Genomic DNA, 17,473 nt, shown 5'->3' on the forward strand with positions numbered 1-17,473 from the left:
AGGAATATGTGTATGAGGCAATTCAGGGGTTGATGGGGATTACTCTAAATTTTGATATGCATTGATGCGATGCCCTCATTTATGAAGCAGTTTTTCTTCCCTTAGTTGACATCATTGACTCAAGAGAGCGGTCTATCGAGTTGATGTGTGATTTTGTGAAGCCGTCCGTTGGGAATATTGTTGCCAATGGTATTCTCGGTCTGGATGAAAATATAAAGGTTAGCATATTAAAAACGTATTTCTAGCTCGAGTACTATTTGCCCTCTGATTCCAGTGAGGATGCAAACAATTCCGAGGAGGAAGCGGAGGAGGATGGGTTGAATTCTACGAACAACGATAAGGGCAGTACAACACGAAGAAGAATGGAGAAGGCAGAGGAAAGGGAGTGAATGAAGACCTTCGTGGAAAATGCTTGGGAGATATTTAGGTGCACGGTTCTGAATGGAAACATGGACCCCTTCAGGCGTGTTACCAACTCCGATGAATGGTGGTTCCCTGCTGCCTCTACTGCAAATGTTATTAGTCTTGGTGAATATGCTGCTCTTATTCTCCAAGCTCTTCGGGGTGAGGAATAATTGCCTTGCAGAATCAACTAGTCTCTGTCTTTGTTCGACATACTTGTGTCAACTGTATTGTCCTTTGTCTTTGTTCGGTCTTTTGTGTTGTTTCCAGATGTAATGTCGGATCATAAGGTTGTCAGGCTGATTCAACTCACTCGCCTTTTGTCATATGTGGGTGGCGTAACTGACTGTAATTTTCCAGAAATTTAATAGAGGGCGCTATCCCCATACTTGATAGCACTTACCATTAAATATAATAATAATAATAATAATAATAATAATAATAATAATAAAAATAAATATAATTATAGTATATATTTTAGATGAGCTAAATATATAATTTTAATTGCTAAATATATAATTTCAATTTATTTTTAAATTACATTTAGTAATTTAGAATACACAAAATATATATAATAATAAATATAACTTCATTTAATTCTTCTAACTTTGTATAGATTAATTTAAAATAATATCATAATTATATTTGCGTGTGTAAGAGAGAGTGAGTAAATTAAATAATATATATTATAGAATATAAAAAATTAAATATAATTATAATATTACTTAATCTAAAATAAATATATAATACATAATATTAAAACTATAATCATGATTATTACATTCATTCACTATTATAGAAAATAAATAAATATAATTAATATTATTTCAAAATAAATTTATATTTTTTAAATATAATGTATAAATTTTAGATAAATTAAAAATATAACATCTAATTCTTTTTTAAATTATATTTAATAATTCAAAATAAACAATAAACATAATTATAATATAATATTATATATAAACATAAAAAAACAATAATTATAATGTAAAATTATCTAATTCTTAATAACAATATCTATTTAAAAACTTAAATTTAAATAAAAAAGGAGAAAATAAAAATTTTAATTTAAAAGAAAATCTTTTAATTATTGATATTGCTTGACATGTATTTTAGAGAAAGCCTAAACATGATAATTATAATTATAATAATATATTTAAAACATTTATGGAAAGTAACCAAATGGCAAAGAAAGGAAAAAGCTCCCCCACGAATAGAATTGGCATGAGAAAAAACATGGGTAAAGAAGTTTATTTTAATTACTAACCAATGAGGAAAAATAATGTGTATGACTATTTTAATATTTAAATGAATAATAAAGCTATGGAAAATCTCTTATGTTACGCACTGCCCTTAAAGGAGAAACTAAATTTATTTACTTTAATTACTGATATAAAAAACTGATAGTTTATGTACAACTTCAGTTGGGTACAAAATACGTGGATCTCATTTATGAGAAATCGTGCCAAAACTGGGGATGAAACACGGTTCAGAAAACTGGATCCGAAAAACATAAAAAAGTGACGAAAAACAATGATAAGGATGCCCAGACAACGGTAGATATTTTATGAAAGCCTCATGACTTCAGCCTCATGATTCAACTTTTCGGCTCGATCAACAAAGCTCTTGTTTCCAAACTTTGCATCGTAACAAATAAAACATATGGATTTCATAGGAAAGAGTACGAAAGCCGAGCATGAAAAATTGAAAAGGGAAAAACGGTGACAAAAAATCCAATGGCCAATGCGTGTTCAATCGTCTTGCACGCGTTTTAAACATTTTGAACCGTCGATCCAAAAAAATTAGCCTGTCCATTTCATAGTAGGAGACGCCTTCGGCGTAATTATATTACAATAAACATAGCCATCAGTTATATTGCACTGGTCCTCTTATCTTAGTTTATATTTGAGAGGTTATCAAATTTTAGTTAACATCTTAATTGTCATCTTCCTATGTGCAGATTTATAGTACCATTAATATTCTCACCTTTAATCCTATGGTGCAGGAGCACCTAGCATGATCATGCCTCTAATGGGCCATTTTGGAATTTTGATTTGTCTTTTCAATTTTGGTCATGTAATAAGGTCCAAGAGACCATTTTAGCCCTGTATGCATCATTTATGTCAATGTGGAGTTATGTTTTAGGGGTTACACATAGAAACCTAACGTTGGTTAGGAAGGTGTCATAGTTTGTGTTCATATTTTAGGAAGCCCAACGGTCATAAGTTTGAAATTTGGTCATGAAACATTGGAAATGGGTTATAATGATTTAAATACCACTTTCTTGGGTCGAGGAAAGGTTGTTGAAGACTTTTGGATGCACAAAGAGAAATAAAAACTTTAGATTTCTGTGTTTTTTTTCATAAAATTTGCTTCTATGGGTTGTTGTACTAATCCGTATAGATTGCTACTGCCGTGAAATGAATAGGATTTGATAGAATAATGAGTTAATATAATTTTGGCTTTGATTTGGTTATTTTTATTTTAGTTTGAAGCATTCAAGAGCAACTTTGGTGAAACCGAGTTGATAAACCCTAGTTGTCAGGGTTTTGTTGCCAAATATGCTAAAAAGACAATTACACTGATCTAATTGTTGCAATTCAGTGGAATGGATGTAAATAGGATTTTAGACATGTTAGTAGGGTTAGTAGTGCATGTTTTGGAGTTGGGGGCAAATTGGTGCATGTAGATGCCTCATATCCTCATGTATTAGGCTATTGAAAATAGGTTAGAAGAGGGTTTTGAGGTTAGGTGAATTAATGATGCAAACCAGTGGTGTAAGATGCATATTGGGACCGCACTTGACATTATTGTAGCCCTGGAAGGAATGTTTGCACCTGGGACAACATTATCACATACTTGCTTTTGAAAATAGGCCTAATTAGGCATTTTTGCAACATAACAACCAATTTTTGGAGACACTGGTCCAAAGTAACCCCTAGCCTATTTGAGATATGTTATAATATGTCCAAATGGGTATCTGAAAAGGTACACCTTTTTGGTGGAATTTATCTGTATAGTTAGTTATGCTCAGAAAACCACTTTGGAAGGGCTACAAGGAGATAGGCCTAGATATAGGTAAGAATACCTTGAAACCAATATAGAGGTTGAAACTATGGAAGGATGAATTTGTGATGATGTAAGAGATCCAAGGTAAGTCCAATGTTGTTAGTGACAAAGGGGATAGGGTCTTTTCTAAAAGATATTAAAAATTAGCTAAGGGAGGACCCCTGAAATGGGCATGAAGACCATGGATAGGAACCAAAGAAGCAAATCCAATGCTGAAGACCCAATAAAACAATGTTTTTAATAAAAATCCAACCCTATACTACATCACCGAATACTAGATTCTTCTACTCATGTTCTTTGGTTGCAAAAATTGAGTCGAGCCCATTGATAGTTCAGTCAAGTAGCCACAGGTTCAGGATTCTGCTGTCCAGCAGCCACAGGTTCAGGATTCTGCTGTCCAACAGCCACAGGATGAGACTGCTATTCTTAGGGCACAGATTGAACAATTATATGCACATATTCAGGCTCTTACATTAGAGTGGGATACTTCCCGAGAGCGGATTAGGGTCGTCACCACTGAACGAGATACCACCATTGAGCATTATGGTTGGCCTGAGACCACTCTAGAGCACATACAATAGGTTAGCACCGAGGATCTTACTCCGGATATAGTTAGGAAGATGATTCTTGCTGGGAAGGAGATTATCTACTGGCGTTCACTATATTATTCTGTTTTCCCTCCCAGTCAGAGAGTAGGGAGTTATGCTCCTTCTTCCCAACAACCATCTCGTCGGGCATAGACAGACAGTGGCGGTGTCATGGGGCCACCTCGCAGAGATCTAGACCTAGGAGCAGGGCCATCTGTGGGTAAGGTACACATCTACAGATAACAATAACCTCTTGTGGGAGTGCCACCTGATTTATATTTGAGACTTGATTTCATGATTTGGTTATACCACATGGGACTGTATATTTTTGACTCAGATATCATTGTATACGTGGACATTTTATGATTTTATGATGATATGTAGACATACATTGATGGACTCTCTATATGTTTTTTATTTTTATTTTCCATGTATGCTATTATGATGATGATCTTATGATGATTATGCTTATTACCTACATGACAATGATACTTACATGCATTGCCTATATTTATTTCTATCATGATCTTATATGCATTGATTTATGCGATATTGATGTCATGATTCTTTACATGTTCTTATGATTATGATGTTTCCTACATGCATAGATATGATGGTGTTAAATGTGTGATACTTATAATCTATATGATCATGTTCATGATATTTTATTATGATGAATGGATTGCTTAGAATGCTTTGTATATTTGCTTATGATGCCTATATCATGTAATGATGTTATAATGATAAGATGTAATAGAATAATGGCGTGTACATACGTGATGTGATATAAATAGATGATGAAATGATCCTAGAATGACGTATGAAATGTTGTATCATGAAATGCTTATAATAATGTACTATATGCAATCCTATTCTGAATATGATGGGGAATGATAATGGGTAATGATGTACCTAAATGAACCTAAATGCATCAAACTTAAAATGATAATGGTAAGATGAAGAAAATGATAAAAAGATCTAAAAATGAATGCAACTAATGAACTCTAAAATGATAAGATGAATGCAAATTATAAAAAGATTCAAACTCTAAAATGATGAGATGAGATGAATACAAATGTTTTTATTTTGTCCAAGTATACTCGATGACAACTTTGACAACCGTTGACCCTAATGAATGATAAAATGATAACCTAATAAACGGATAATGAAATGTTTATAATGGATAATGAAATGTTTATAATGGAATGAAATGGAAAACCTATCTAATGATTTTGTCATCTTTCAACATATTCATATAGTGCTTTGTTTCATCATTGAGCTTTTAAAATGTTGTAAGAAAATACAAGCACCTAGGTATAATGACACCATGATGACCTGAGTATTTCTTACATGGATTTTGATTTAGCAAGTTAATACAAGCATCAAGTTATAATGAGTCCAAGATGACCTGAGTATCCCTTGCATCAATAGACAAGGATTATCCCCTTTCATGCATAACTCAAAATGTCTTCGATGATCTTTTGCCAATCATGTCCTTAGATGAGTGTATACATTACTAAAGAATAACCCACAAGCAACAATCAAAGAAAAACAATCATGCCCCGTCATAGCTCCTCTAGTCTCAAACATCCTCGAGTGGCATAGGAAACATGATTAACAAAAATCAAGACACAAACATTGAACAGTCTATGCCATAGATATGTTTTCTTATCAAAACAGATACAATCATGTTGTTCAATGATATTTTTAGATGCAAATTGTCATAAGTTTGTTTGATCTTAAAAGTTGATGTTTCATGATTTACTTATGTTTATCATCCAAGAGTCCATGTCTTGATTTTGTTTGAACTGTGTTGTCTTGTTCCTTGTCATCCATGTATTAAAATCCAAAGTGTGACATTCAAGGATCCTACTCCATAACTAGGTTGAGGATTTGCTCCCAATATGAATGAACCGCCTTATTATGGATGGAAATATAATAGACAGATTATTGAAAGTTTATTGTGGATGAACTAGGATAGGCGTATGGAAGTACTAACTATCAAGCCATGGTAGGATTTATTAATGGGATATGGATAGTAGTAGACTATGAGTGGATGAAATTGGGTAGGAAATTTTATTATGGGTATATACAATGATCACATATTGGAAAGAACTCTAGAATCCAAATAGATGGAAGAGATTGTTTGTCACAAGTAGTGCCTATTTCCAGGTTTTCACCACTTGTTTTTATTGCACTTTTTCTGATTTTATAATTTTTTTTGTATCTTTATGAATTTTTTGTATTTTTCCTTTTTTAAAATTTTTTTTGCCCCTTGCATTAGGGTTTTTGAAAAGCTTAAGTATAAAACTTATGAAGATGTATATTGTTGATTGGATCATCTAACAGTTCACCTTTGGGTGTAGAGAGCTAATAAGCTCCTGATCCGTAAGCTACTACAACAACAAAGGGACTTAACCAATTAGGTTCAAATTTCCCTTTCTTTTCTCTATCTTGTTGATTGCGGGAATTCTCCTTAAGCACAAGATCACCAACCTGATAGACACGAGACTTGACTTAATGATTATAACTTATTGACATTCAATGTTGGTAAGCCTTTAAATGATTGAAATCCTTTTGTCGTCTCTCATCCAACAATTCTAATTCTTACAGTCTGGAGAAACAGTAATCCTCATCTGGTATTATGCCCTTCAACGAAACTTAGAGAGATGTCAACTCAACCTCAATAGGTAAGAGGGCTTTGGATCCATAAACAAGAGAGTAGGGTGTTGCGTCGGTGGGTTTATGAATACTAGTTCCATACGCCCATAGAGAAGGGTTTAATTGTACATGCTAGTCACGACCAACTTCATTGACTGTCTTCTCTAAAATCTTTAAGATATATTTGTTTGAGGTCTCAGCCTGGCCATTGCCCTGCGGGTAGTAAGGTGTTGAGAAATGATGTTTGGTATGAAATCTGCTACAAATTTCCTCAACATCTTGGTTTTTGAAGTTATAATGGTTTGAGGGATACCATAATGATAGATAATACATTTCAGAATGAATGAAGCAATTCGTTTACCATTGATATTGGTGAGAGGTACAAATTCTATCCACTTCGTAAAATACTCTGTGGTAGTAATGATGAACTTATGGCTATTGGAGGATGGTGGATGGATCTTACCCACGACATCAAGTCCCCATTGATACAAGGGCAATGGATTTGCAAAGGCTACAACTCTTGTGTTGGTGCATGGATCAGATTACCATGAATTTGGCACTTCTTACATTTTCTTACAAATTGATTTGCACCTGTCTCCATACTTGGCCAATAATATCCTGTATGAATGAGTTTCTTAGCTAAAATTGGACCACTAGAGTGGGTCCCACATATGGATTAATGAACTTTTCATAAGGTGGTTTGATATTCGTCATGTTCCAAACACCTAAGGAGAGTATTGTCAAGACCCCATCAATATAAGGTATTGACTATAATGGTGTAACGAGATGCTTTACGAATGAAGGTTTTCTTTTGATTGTTGGATAAGTTAGAAGGCAAGGTATTGCTTTTCAAATAGGTATCAATGTCACCATATGTGGGGGAATCAGATCACATGACATGACATGTGAGTTGAGATTGTGGGTTTTCATATGCAGGAGTGTATAACTGCTCAACCAAAAACTTATAGTGCTCATGCTTTTCAGGTATCTCGAGTAGGGAAGCAATGGTAGCCATAGCATCAACTGCTTTATTTTTCAACAGAGGCACTTGTTCAAAGTGAATGGAAATAAAATATTTCTTGAAGTCATCTACCATACGTTTATATGGCATCAATTTTTCATCCTTTGTTTGATAATCATTATTCACTTGATTGATAATCAATTGAGAGTCTCCATAAACATTTAGATCTGTTATTTTCCACTCTACTGCCATTTTTATTCCTATTACCAGTGCTTCATGCTCAGCCATATTATTTGTACAAGGAAACATCAAACGATATGATTTTGGTATAGTGTCTCCTTGCGGTGTAACAAAAAAAATTCCTGCTCCTGATCCATGTTGTGTATGATCCATCAAAATATAATTTCCATGTGTTTTCTGTGATTGTGACAATTGAAGCATCTAGAAAATCTGAATATACTGTTTGGTTATCTAATAAAGGTGCCTTTGTTAACTGATCTACAATCACTTGACCTTTAATAGCTTTACAATCCACATATTGGATGCCAAATTCACTGGGGATTAAAACCCATTTTGCTAGTCTTCCTATCAAATCGGCCTTGCTAAGCAAATACTTTAAGGGGTCTATCTTGGCCACAAGCTTTATAGTATGAATTAACATATAGTGGTGCAATTTCTGAGATGCAAAAACTACGGCCAAACATTCCCACTCAATTGGAGTGTAGTTTGTTTCATAGCCTACAAGAGTTTGATTGATATAATAAATTGCTCTTTCTTTCCCCTCATGATCTTCCTGAGCTAAAAGAGCACCAAGAGATGCTTGCGTAGCTGAAATGTAAAGCAAAAGAGGCTTTCCTTCAATAGGAGGCATTAGAACATGTGGATTCATTAAATATTCTTTCAACATCTGGAAGGCTTCTTCACACTTGTCATCCCACTTAAAAGGTACATTTTTGTGCAATAAATGTGAAAAAGGATGACATCTGTCTGCGAAATGTGAGATGAATCTTCAAATGGATTGCAATTTTCATTGTAAATAATGCAACTAACTGATATTGTTGGGAGGTGGCATCTCCATGATGGATTTCACTTTTTTTTGATCTATCTCTATTCCATTTGCTGACACAATGTATCCTAGGAGTTTGCTAGGTGTCACTCCAAAGACACTTTTTAGGATTAAGACGTACATTGAATTTCTCCATCCTATTAAAGATTTTCTCTAGAATGGTCAGGTGCTCTTCTCTAGTATAATATTTTCCCAAGATGTCATCAACATAATCTTCAATAAAGGTGTGCATCATATCATGAAAGATTGTGGTCATTGCCCTCTGATATGTAGTGCCTACATTTTTTAGTCCAAACGACATGACGTTCCAATAGTGTGTACCCTAAGGATAGGTAAAAGTTGTTTTATCTTTGTCTTTTGGGGCTATCCTTATTTGATTATAACTAAAAAATTCGTCCATCAAAGATAACATAGAATATCTTGCAGTCAAATACATGATAATATCTATGTTTGGCAAAGGAAAATCATCCTTTAGACATGCTTTGATCAAGTCCCTAAAATCTTTGCACACTTTAATGCTCTCTTCTGGTTTTGAAACAGGTACTATGTTTGAGATCCATTTTGCATAATCGATAGATCTAATAAACCCAACATCCAACAACTTTTTTAATTCAGTTTTCTCTAACAAGGCTATATGCAGATGCATTTTTCTCAATTTCTATTTCATAGGCTTGACCTCTGGAACTATGGATAAATCGTGCATGATTAAGTTTGGATCCAAACCAGGCATATCCGCATATGACCAATGGAAATTAATTTGTTTCTCTTTGAAAAATTTGATGAAGTTTTCTTTTTCTATTGGCGATAAAGATGCCGCTAGATGAAGGATTTTAGGAGTATCCTTTGTTCCAATGTTAATGGGTATTGTTGGTTCTATGATGACTGAAGATGTTTCCAGATATTCTGGCTGGTGAAGATTGTCAAGCCTCCAATCCTTTGGCGCCTCAAGGAGGTTTTCACCATCAAATATGTCTTTTCTTTTTACTTTTTTAATGTCTAATACTGCTATATTACGGTTTTCACCATTAGATCCATTAATCCTTTTAGCCTTTTTATGACTAGAAGGCTTGGCATTTTCTCTAGAGGTATTTGTAGTATTGGGCTCATTAGTTAAACTTGTGTCATTAACTCCTTCATATAAAAGACTCTTGGGATTCGAATAGTCTGTTATGACATGGTCATTATGAAAGGTTTCAAGTTCAGGAGGAGTTTCTTGCCCCCAGTCAATAAGTTCGGGATGTAGAAATGTGAGGTCATTAGGTTCATTGGTATCAAAGGACATGATGGTTAGGATATAAAAGTTTCAGAGGTCAATGACAATATCTTCGAGATCAAGTTAGATAACCACCTCAAGGTTGTCCAGTTCATCCGATATCCAACCCTCCTCATGAGAGTCATTCTCAACATTCTGTGGTTCTTGCTCTAATGATCTAGAACTTGAACTAGGTCCCTCATCATCCAGTCTATTATAAGAATGAATTACATCTATTTTCTTGTCTTCAGAAGATACTTCTGAAAAATCCCTCCCACTCATGGGAATCAATCTCACTGTTTTCTTGTAATTCCTGATTTTTTTTATACAGATTACAGGTAGCTTCCTCAACATCTTCTCCATATCCCAATCCTTTCATTTCATTAGCGGCTTGTGAAGCAAGTTGTATAGGTTCCACAATTCCTTCCTTTCTTAGTTTGATTGGACCTTGGCCATTGTACCCCATCTTTTGCATTATAGTGAACCCTTTGCCATACTGCTCAAGAGGTAATTATATATCTGGTTTTGATGTATCTACCTTGTCTTCTTCTTCTTTTTATAGCCATTCCTTAATGTCTTTTTCATCTATCTCATTTGATAATGCCCCTCATCTAATAAAAGTGTCTCTTGGCTATCCCCTAGAATATAAAGATGTTTATTCACCCAACATTGGTTTGCCATAAGATTTAGGTGAACGTGGGAGTTGTGAAATATAAAAGGTTTTCTCAATATAATACTCTCCCATAACTTGATCTTTGATTTTAAGCTTTGGTTCAACTACTTTAGATGTTAATTCAGCTAATTTTGATGTTGAGTCAGCTGCTTTAGATATTGATTCAACCGTTTTAGATGTTTATGGTACTAAGGTTGGGTCAACTTGTAAGATAGGAGGTGAAGTTGGGTGATTGTTCGAGACAATTCCTTCAGGATTGGGCTTGATGGTATTTCAATATTGGAAAGGATTGGGATCTCCTTGAATTGTAATTTGTTAACCATTATAAGGAAATTTCAAGCATTGATGGTATTTAGATGGGACTGCTTGCATTGCATGTATCCAGGGTCGTCCAAGGAGTATGTTATATGATAGATCAAGGTCAAGTACTTGGCAAACCACATCTTTCTCCACTGGTCCAAGTCTAATATGCAAGACAACGGATCATTTTGGTGCTCTCTCTTCCTCATCATATGTTTTGATTGTGATCTTTTTCTTTGGATTAACAACGTTTTTTAAAAACCCCAATGCAAGGATTAATTTAAAAGAGTATATATTCAAACCAACCCCTCCATCTATTAGGACACTTTTTTTTTAATGCTTATGCACAAGGACTTCTATATGAAGAGGGGCATTATGGGGTTGGGTTATAGCAAGATCATCATGTTCGGTGAAAGATAAGGAATGTGGAGTAGTTAAGTGTCCCACCATGGTTTGAAACTGTACGAGATCAAAATCTCGAGATACATTTCTATCTTGTAGATATTTCTCTAAAATTTCTTTACACATAGGTGACAAACCATAAAATCTATAAGATGGATATAAAAGCGGGTGTTTTCTTAAGCTGATCAAGGACATTGTATTGATTAGTCATGAATGATGGATTAGGCGAGCCTCCTTGAAGTGTAACTTTTCCATGACATGTTGTCAAATTGCAATCAGGTTTGTTGTTGATAGTAATCACATTCACATGTGAATCACTTTTAGATATGTGATTTATAACATAGTCATAAGACTGTTGTATAGTTGACATTCTATTTTCCTAATTTATAGGGAGTTCCTTTCTCATAATTCGGAAGAATATCCTTAAATGCCACATGCTCATTATTGGATTTATGTCCCTTTACGGATATGTCCCCTTTATCAATCAAATCTTGTATAGTGAGTTTCAATCTCTGACAATCATTGGTTTTGTGCCCTTTACTTCTATGGAATTCACAATAGTCTTGATCATTCCACCACACAGGTTTAACCTTTGGTTCATAATCTCTTGCTTCAGGTAATGTAATGAGATTATTTGAGATAAGTTTCCTTAAAGTAGTTTCAAGTGGTTCGCCTAGTGGAGTGAATTTCCTTCGAGGAGGATAAGAAGTTTTGGGCTTGGATGCATTGTTATCGTTTTGATTGTCGGTGTTGTTTTGAGGTCTTGATAAATTTAAGATGGGTTGTTTTGATTTAAGAGTTTGTGCGTCTACAACTCCATCATTAACAATGTTTTTTCTCTTGGTCCAAAATCTTGATTTATCATTGTTATTACTTGAACCAGCATTATCTTTGTAAATTTTAATCACTCCCTTCTGTATCAATGCTTTCTCAATGTTTATACCATTATCTATCATCTTTGCAAAAGTAGGAGGACATTGGAGCTACAATCGATAGCTCAAATTTGTGTTTAAATTGTGAATGGATATTTCAATATTTTGATCCTCGGGTAAATCAAAAGGACATCTACTCACAAGTTGCCTCCATCTTTGTAGAAATCTAGTGAAGGATTCACCATTGCGTTGCTTGCTATTACAAAGGTCTGGCATAGATATCTCATGTTCAATGTTGTAAGAGAAGTGTGTAAGAAACTTATCAACAAGTTCATCAAACAATTTAATCCCTGGTGGTAAATTGTAAAACTATTCAATAGCTTGTCCACCTAATTTTTTCGGGAATAATTGCTTTAGATAAGTATCATTGTGAGCTACTTCCATACATGTTGCACCAAATTATTTTATATGATCATGTGGATCTCCTTTCCCCTTGTATTTTATCAAACTTTTGAATTTCAAAATTTGGGGGAAATGGAAGCATAACCAAGCTTTTGTCAAATTCATAAGGAGATATGTCCTCAAGTGAATATTGTTTGGTAGATGATCTTGATTGCATTTTGGCAACTTGAGTTTGTAATTATTGTATTTGTTGAACAAGGGTACTCAAAGGATTCACAAGAGAACTTTGATCCTTTTTGCTTTTATGCAATTCAACTTGATTGGTTCCATCATTTGTGTTGGTATTGGTGTTGTCATTAGTATTAACATTTCCACTTGTTGTCTTTAATTTAGATAAATCAAAGTCAGTTGGAAGCTTTAAACCTTGATTTTCTAGGTGAAGGAAATATTTCTCCTTATCTTTCTCCATAACCTTTTCCATGAGTTTTTGAAACTTGGGATCTTGTGATGCATTAAAGACATTTTATTCATCGAAATCGTTGTCACTATCATTATCAAACAAGGGATTTGAGTTCTGTCCAAAGAAATCTGTTGAATCATCTTTACTTTTCCCTTTAGTATAGTATGACATCGTTGATCTATTTTCTCTTTTAACTTTTTGTCTCCACCATATGAGGTTTCTTTCAAACTACGTGGTAAGTTGGGAAATCTATAATTGCTACCTATTTAGACCAACAAAATTTTTGTATCAAGATTCCTAATGTGCAATATTGATATGATTTGTCGAATTTAATAATCTTGGACTATTAAGAAATAGCGATATTAAAGTAAGTCAAGATTAGGAGATGATAGATCCATAGATGGTAATAACTCACTTTGCCAAGATTTTGATTATAGCCCCCAGGTTGAAAGGATGATTAAATCCTCATGATAAAACTAAATCAATCAATGGATAATGCAGATCTTAAAAACACCAAAGTGTATCTTGATTTTTGTATGTAAAATGGTCTTATGTGTGAATTATTCAAAAAATCTTCTGGTTTGACAAGAAATCTAATCTGTGTTGATCAAAATGTGTTCTTCTCAGAAAAGGATATCCAAAACAATTTTCAAATTTTTCCTTAGACCACGAGAGAAATCTACTGTCACAAATGCACAAAAATGGATGCGCTATAAGTTTTGGCAAATGTGTAACTCTGTTTTCCAAAAGCGCTATTCTACAGTGTAAATGCGCTAATATCTAAGGTAAATGCACTAACGTGATAGGTAGATGCACTATTTTGGTGATCAAATGCACTGTTCTGGTGAATAAAAGCGTTGTTCTGTTCAAAAAATGTGCTATTCTAAGTGTTAAATGTGCTAATTTGGGTGATAAATGCACTATTTTGAGTTTTCTCACAAATTTATAGTTTGTTGAATTTTTTTTCTGTGTTTGTCTGATGTTGATTGGGATGATCTTCTTTGTTTTGATAATAAAACGTAACAAACACAATGTTTGATTTAAAAGAAAAATAAAAAGACAAGTTCCACAAACCTAGTGGCTAGCTACGACAATACCAGTTGGATCCCACATGGAAATTAATCCAGCCGCACCTATTTATAGTGGACAACCTAGGAACTTGGTAGCACTGGCTCTCCCTTATAATACACTCACTTCTCGATCATACCAAGTTTCAGATTCCAAGAATGGAATTGCTATCTCTACTATAAACTGCAAAAATGTGGGCCACTTCAGAGGTCTAACCTCCTTTGCCAACATATAGAAGTTTTTTGGCTTCTACTCACAAAAGTTTCTAGTACATGCATTCGCTCGAGTGGCCATACATGCGGTGTTTCACTCTTTATAAAAAGATTCCTCCAAGCCCTTACGAGTTTTTACGCATTACACGGATGCTGAGGAAGACTGACATCGATATGACACATTGACACCCATCACTTATGAGTTTCCTCACAAGTGCATTTGATTATAGTGACTCGAAAGGACTTGGCTTTAGCCCGTTGCCACTTGGGTCGTTCCCTCTCACTTGACCTTATGGGCTACTCGGGAGGCAGGCCCTCTAATAGGTTAAACAATCTATGAAGTGAGTCTAGTTTTCTGACCACCTAGTTAAGGGGAGAGCATAATCACCTATCACTTTGTGCAAATAAAACAAACAATAATCAATTTACCTCCTAAATTATTCTAGGTGCAACTATTTTAAGAAGATAGAAGATGCAATTTTTCTTTTCTATATGTTGTAGATTAATTGCCTACTTAAGCTACGTGAAAGAAGAATGATTAAATTACTATCCCCTAATTAAACTAGGTTCCTAAATGCAAATAAAAACTCCTGCAAAACCACCTGTTAGTAGTTTGAATTTTTTTAGTCTTGGACGATTGTGTACCTGCAGAAGTGTTAGATGATAAGAATGTGATAAGACTATGTATAATGAATGCACTACAAGGTTATGCAAATGCACTAAACAAATCTACAAATGCGCTAAACTATGGAACAAGTGCGCCACCTTGATAAACAAAAGCGCTATAGTACTAAATGAAAGTACTATACTGATGATGTATTTAATTCTATGGTTTGTTCTCTCTATGTTTAATTTGGAATTTAGAAATGATCATGTGTTTAATGGCAAAGGAAGAAATCTTATTGAGTCTCTTAGGAGACTCATAATTCATAATAATTTTTTGGCAGGTCACAGTAGTCATGAGGTTGTCAAAGAAAAAGTTTGAGAATTTATTGAAGGATGGTACCACCAGAGTTTTTACATGGGAGATTTCACATGGTTTTTGATGGGCAAGGTGCACAAAGGAAAGGACTCCCTTTTAAATTGGTCTTTCCAACTTCATCTATGAACTGGAAGAATATAGAAAGAGAATGGAAAGATCCATGCCAACAATTCCACTTGCAATTGGAGATCCTAATGTTCCAATTGCAATAGCCACAGTGTTCCTTGAAGTTATTTCAGTTCCCAACATTGGGGGGAAGATGTAGAGATGGATGAAGGGGCCAATAGGGTAGACAACTTGGTTTGATGATGTAGATGAATATAATCAGGAATGAGGCTTCTTGAGACTATACTTTGTTATATATCTTTGTTTTAAGAAAAGATGTAATTTTGAATACAATCTGAGTAAGCATACTTTGCTAGATAGGTGCTATCATGTTCTTTTTGTTAGGTCCCAGAGACAACTGAGAGGGGGGGGGGGGGTGGGGGGGTGAATCAGTTGTCCAATAAATTCAACCAATTTTAACTTAACCAAAACTTAATGCTTAATACTGGTAAAACAAACTTTATGTCGATAGACAGTCTTAACAGTTAATTGCAATATCGGTAAAAATTAATGCATGAAACAAAAAGACAACAACATCCACAACACATAACACCAATGTTTGTATGTGGAAACCTTGTAAGGGGGAAAAACATGGTGGAAAGCCTTACCCACAATCAAATGATACTACTACAGATAGTATGTGTTTACAATATGGATTCTGCACATGCAGAAAGGCCAGCTGCCTAGAGCTCACTGCTCAATCACAAAATGAGGGTCACATTGACTACAATTGGATGGTTAAATCCAATGATAATGTACTGCATAAAATAACATCTTCATATGCTGGATTCAGTACTGGTTTAGTTCTGATTGCCTTCTTCAAAACCCTCCTTCAACTTTCAAATGATGTCTGCGTGTATAGCTCTGCTTATTTTCGCATATACCTTATTGCAATCCTTTTTGCTTTCACAATCCCATCTACATTCAATCTAACAAATAATGTCTTACATATATACCATAACCTAAGACCAATTGAATAGGTCGGCTCACTAAAAGATATTACAATAAAATCAATTACAAACAAATCAATATCCGATGCATGAAGTCGGCTCAATGCATTTACAACAATAATAAATCATCTCAATAACATGCCATGCTGATCTGGAATAGATAAGTCTGCTGGTGCTTATCCTGGACCCATTTGCTGGTAACAACAAATATGCAAACCCAAATAAACAGTTAATCAAATCGCCAAAACCAAGTGATTGAATAATGTCTTCGACATAACCAAGTAGTCTCCAAGTCATTCCAAGTGTCGGTGAACCAAATACCAGTGACTTGCATAAGTCTCTGTCTTACCGGTGAACATAACCAAAGTCTCCAAGTGCTGATAAGTTTGACAAGTGTTGACATCAATGACAAAACCATATCAACATATCCAAAATACCAACACTTTTTTGTTAGTAGACTATTTTTTGTGGTATACTACTCAATGAAATTGATATGATGTAATTTTCTTTTATATTAAATATAAAAAATACTTTTATTAATTTAATTATAATATTTAATATAATAAAATAATTAAAAATTATATAAATTTAATTTACAATTATATAATTATGTTACATCTATTTAATATATCATATTACTTATTATTGTGTAACTTGGAAAAATAATTAAGAAACCTGCAAGACTAATTTAAGCTACCACAAACTCTAATCCTACATAAAATCCTAGATTCCCAATGAAACAAAATAAAGGAAGCAAACTACAAACAGTAAACCTCCACTTCTTGTCCCATTGTGTCCTATCACCTTTGATCTTGATTTGTTGATGTGTTGCTCTTAGATTGCACACACTTTGGTTTTCAAGATGATAGAGGATGAACAAAAGTGGTATTTGAATACTAGATGCAAGCTAAAAATCGATTTATGCAAAATTATTATGCAACTATATGAAAAATATGCTAAGCCAAAGGCACAGTGTTGAAATTACTGGAATGCTTTGATTGCTCTAAAATGGCCTGATTACAAGATTAAAACTAGTTTCAAATTGC

This window comes from Cryptomeria japonica, chromosome 11 (assembly GCF_030272615.1).
Source record: "Cryptomeria japonica chromosome 11, Sugi_1.0, whole genome shotgun sequence".
NCBI lineage: Eukaryota > Viridiplantae > Streptophyta > Pinopsida > Cupressales > Cupressaceae > Cryptomeria > Cryptomeria japonica.